Genomic DNA, 5,511 nt, shown 5'->3' with positions numbered 1-5,511 from the left:
CATGGCAAAAATCTTGATCACTTGGTAGGTGCACTGGATGATGAAAGTAAAACTTAGCTGACCTGAAGACAGAATGGGTGGTATTTTCAAATTCTGAATGACATCTGGACTCTGAAAAGGTGAAAAAAAAAAAAAAAAAAAAAGATTTTGAAGGACTTTCAAAATATTTGCATTCCCTTTAGAAATAGTATTCACATTTAATTCTTTAGATACAAAACAAAGACTGAAGGAAAGAATGGTCTATATAAAGATTCAGAAAATTCACTGCCTGGACAAAGGATTCATGCCTTGTGCCTAGTGGCTAGATTGGCATGGTAATAGTTTAAGAGACTCAGGATCAAAAGACCCAGATTCTGGGCTGGATTCTGCCACAGACTGGCTGTATGACCTTGAGGAGGGCATTTAGGTTCTTGGGATTGTAACAGCAGCTGCTATGTATTACTGCTTGCTATGTGTGGGCTATTATGATATATGCTCTATATCTGTTTTTTCCCCTCTTATCAAACTGAGAGAGAGGTATTATTAATCTCATTTTCAGCTAAGAAACCTGAGACTTTATTTTTATCATCAGTAATTAAATGGATGGAATTTTTAAAACTCCAACTCTTTGTATGTTTTAGAGCCTTGAAAAATTCTTTTTTCTGAACCATCTTCACACCCCCTCCATTTTTTTTATTGTGGTAAAATACACCTACTATAATTTACCATCTTCCATCTTCACATTTTGACAGTCATTCTATATCAAAATAGGCATTTTAAGATGTAGAACATCTTAACAACTATAAACCATAATTGCAAACGTTAATTCAGTTTCCATACACATTTTTAGAGTTCGAAGTCATGGAAGAAACAGACATACATATGAAACACAGTATCACTTGTAACTATGGGATCCATTTTACCTTCTCTATAGATTATTGGTAATCAGAATTTTCACAAAATACTCTGGGAATCCCTAAGACAATTTCCCGAAAATATAGTGGGATACATGGAGTCTGCTTTTATATCTAAAGGATAAAAAGACTCTCAAACCTCCCAATGAACAAAAGTCCAGGACCAGGTGGCTTCACTGCTGAATTCTACCGAACACTTAAGGAAGGATTAATATGAAAGATTCTCAAACTCTTCCAATAAGCAGAACAGGAGAGAACACTTCCAAACTTATTTTATAAGGCCCACATTACCCTGTTATCCAGACGTTACCTAGATACCCAGTGTAGATACACTACAAAAAAATTACAAGCCAATATCCCTGATGAACATAGATGCAAAAAGAAACCAAACAAAACATTAGCACACCAAATTCAATAATATATTAAAAGGATTATACACTATGATCAAGTGGGATTTATTCCAGGAATGCAAGGATGATTCAACATCTTACAAATCAATCAATGTGGTACATGACACTAACCAAATAAAGGACAAAAATCATATAGTCAATAGATGTAGAAAAAGCATTTGAGAAAACTCAAAATCCATTCATGATAAAAACTCTCAACAAAGTAGGTATACAGGAAACATAGCTCACGACCATTTCTGACAAGACCATAGCTAACATACTCAATGGTGAAAAATGGAAAGCATTTCCTCTAAGATCAGGAACAAGACAAGGATATCCACCGGCATCACGTTTATTGAACACAGTATTGGAAGTTCTAGCCAGAGCAATTAGGCAAGAAAAAGAAACAAAAGGCACCCAAATCAGAAGAGAAGCAAAATTGTCACTATGTGAAAATGACATGGTTTTAGATATAGAAAACCCTAAAGACGCCACCAAAAAAACTGTTACAACTAAAACATTCAGTAAAGTTGCAGTATACAAAATTATTTAACAGACAAAGATCTGTTGCATTTCTATACATTAATAATAAACTGCCAGAAAAACAAATTAAAACAATCCTGTTCATAATTGCATCAAAAGAATAAAATACCTAGGAATAAATTTAACCAAGGAGGTGAAAGACCTGTATACTGAAAACATTGATGAAAAAAGCTGAAAAAGACATGAACAAATGGGAAAATATTCTGTGTTCACAGATTGGAAGAATTAATATTGTTAAAATGTCCATACTACTCAAAACAATCTACAGATTCAATGCAATCCCTATCAAAATTCCAATGGCATTTTTCACAAAAATTGAACAATCCTAAAATTTGTATGTAACCACAAAAGACTCCAAATAGCCAAAGCAATCTTTAAAAAGTAGAAGAAAACTGTAGGCATCACACTTCCTGATTTCAAACTATATTACAAAGCTACAGTAATCAAAATGGTATAGTACTGACATAAAAACAGACATGTAGATCAATGGAAAAGAATAGAGAGACCAGAAATAAACTCACACATATAAGGTCAATTACCTTATGACAAAGCAGCCAAGAATATACAATGGGGAAAGGATAGTCTCTTCAATAAATGGTACTGGGAAAACTCGATAGCCACATGCAAAAGAATGAAACTGAAGCGTTATCTTACACCATACACAAAAATCAATTCTAAATGGATTGAAGATTTAAATGTAAGGTCTGAAACCATAAAATTCCTAGAAGAAAACATAGGCAGTAAGAGCTTTGACACTGGTGTTAGCAATAATTTTTTGAATTTGACGCCCAAAGCAAAGACAACAAAAGCGAAAGTAAATAGTAGGAGTACATCCAACTGAAAGGCTTCTGCACAGCAAAAGAAACCATCAGACTACTGAATGGAAGAAGATATTTGCAAATGACATATCTGACAAGGGGTTAACATCCAAAATAGACAAAGAATTCAACTCAAATAAAAACAAACAAACAAACAACCCAATTAAAAAATGAGGGCACAGGATCTTAATAGACATTTTTGTGAAGAAGACATACGAATGGCTAACAAATACAGGAAAAGATGCTCAGCACCAATAATCATCAGGGAAATGTAAACCAAAACCACAATGAGATATCACCTCACACCTGTTAGAATGGCTATCATCAAAAAGACAAGAAATAACAAGCATTAGTGAGGTTATGGAGCTAAAGGTTCCTTTTTCTGTGCACTGTTAGTGAGAATGTAATTGGTGTTGCCACTATGGAAATCAGTATGGAGGTTACCCAAAGAGTTAAAATGCAACTACCATACGATCCAGCAGTTCTGCTTCTGGGGCTACACACAAAACAATTGAAAGCTTGGTCTTGGAGAGATATTCGTAGATCTGTGCTCACTGCAGCATTATTTAAAATAGCCAAGACATGGAAACCACCTAAGTGTCCACTGATGGATGAATAGATAAGGAAAGTGTGGTATGGGGGGGGTGGGAGGAATTGGGAGATTGGGACTGACATATATACACTATTGATACTATGTATAAAATAGATAACTGATGAGAACCTACTGTATATAGCACAGGGAATTCTACTCAATGCTCTGTGGTGACCTAAATGGGAAGGAAATCCAAAAAAGAGGGGAGATATATATATAGATATATATATATATATATAGATATCTATCTATCTATCTATATATATAGATAGATAGATAGATAGATATCTATATATATATATACGTATAGCTGGTTCACTTTGCTGTACAGTAGAAACTAACACAACACTGTAAAGCAACTATACTCCAATAAAAATTAAAACAAAACAAAAAAAAAGAAAATGTGGTATAGAGGAAAGTGGGCAAGATGGCAGAGTAAAAAGACCTTGAGCTCACCTCCTCTCACAAGCACACCAAAATCACAACTATCCGCAGAGCAACCAATAAAAAAAAACGCACACACACAAAACACTGGAACCCACCAGAAAAGATCTCCTACACCAAAAGACATAAAGAAGGAATGGCAACAAAACCGGTAATAGGGGGAGACTCACAATATAATCAAATTCCATAACCCCTATGTAGGCAACGAAAACTGGAGAGTAAATATATTCCAGAGGTTCTCCCAGGTTGGGGGTCTGGCATTGTTGAGATGAGCCCACAGAGCATTTGGCTTTGAAGGCCAGAAAGGCTTAATTGCAGGAGCCCCACAGGACTGGGGAAAATAGAGATATCACCCTTAAAGGGTGCACATGAAATCTCATATACCCTGGGACACAGGGCCAAAGAAGTAATTTGATAGGAGCCTGGGCCAGACCTACCTGCTCGTCTTGGAGAGTCTCCTGGAGCGGCAGGGGTTGGGGGAGGGTGGCTGCGGCTCACCCTGGGGACATAGACACTGGTGGCAGACATATTGGGGAACACTGTTGGTGGATGACATATTGGCTCATTAGCTCCAAAACCTGGCCCCACCCAACAGCCTGCAGGCAACAGTGCTGGGACGCCTCAGGCCAAAGAACTAACTGGGTCAGGACACAGCTCCACCCATTAGCAGACAGGCTGCCTAAAGACAAAAAAGCTCACAGCTGCCTTTGGACTAGCCCCTAGACATGGCCCAGCCCACCAGAGGGCCAAGACCCAGCACCACCCACCAGTAGACAGGCACAGGACTCTCCCACCAGGAAGCCAGGCCAAGCTTCTAGACCAGTCTCATTCACCAGGATGCAGGCACCAAAAGCAAGAAAACTATGATTCCTCAATGCAGGCCAGAGCCTACCCTGGGACCAGCTGGGCCTTGGACTGGCCCACTAGCAGGCCAAGGAAACCTTCAGGACACTCCAGACCCTGTACCCAACTGTGTCAGGAACCGACACCACCCCCTCAACAATCTGAAATGAGCTCTGGGATCCCAGGACCCTGCAGCTGGACTCCAGGGACCAGCTCTGCCTGCCAGTAGACCAGCACTAACCCCATGATCTGGCTTCAACTACCAGTGGGTAGGCAACAACCCTAGGGTCTTCAGGACCCTGACTCCACCCACCAGTGAGCCAGCATTAGCCCCGGGGCCCCTAGCATTCTGCAACCAGCCACGTTGTGACCAGGCCCTGCTAAACAGCAGCCAGCAGCATCCACACAAGGCAGGACCTGGCAACCAACCAGACTAGGGGCCTACCAGACTACCCACATAGTTAGCCCACCACAACAGAAGGCCCAAGTAGCCCTCTTAGGGTGAACCCCTAGAGCACACAGCTTGGGTAACGAGAGGGGAGTGTGCTGCTGAAATGCACAGGACGCCTCCTACAGAGGGCCACTTCTCCAAGGTTGACAGATGTAACTTACCTACTACATACATAAAAATACAAATAGCAACTTATTGACAAAATGAGATGGCAGAGCAATATGTTTCAGATGAAGGAACAAGATAAAATCCCAGAAGAAGAACTAAGTGAAGTGGAAATAGGCAATCTACCCAAGAAATAGTTCAGAGTAATGATCATACAGATGATCAAAGAACTCAGGAGGAGAATGGATGCACAGAACGAGAAGTTATAAGTTTTAAGAAAAGAGTTAGAAAATATAAAGAACAACCAGAGATGAAGAATACAATAACTGAAATGAAAAATACAGTGCAAGGAATCAAAGTAGACTAAAGGATTCAGAAGAATGGATCAGTGAGCTGGAAGACAGAGTAGTGGAAATCACTGCCACTGAACAGA

The sequence above is a fragment of the Balaenoptera ricei genome, chromosome 13 (assembly GCF_028023285.1).
Source record: "Balaenoptera ricei isolate mBalRic1 chromosome 13, mBalRic1.hap2, whole genome shotgun sequence".
NCBI lineage: Eukaryota > Metazoa > Chordata > Mammalia > Artiodactyla > Balaenopteridae > Balaenoptera > Balaenoptera ricei.
Note: the sequence above shows the minus strand (reverse complement) of the source record.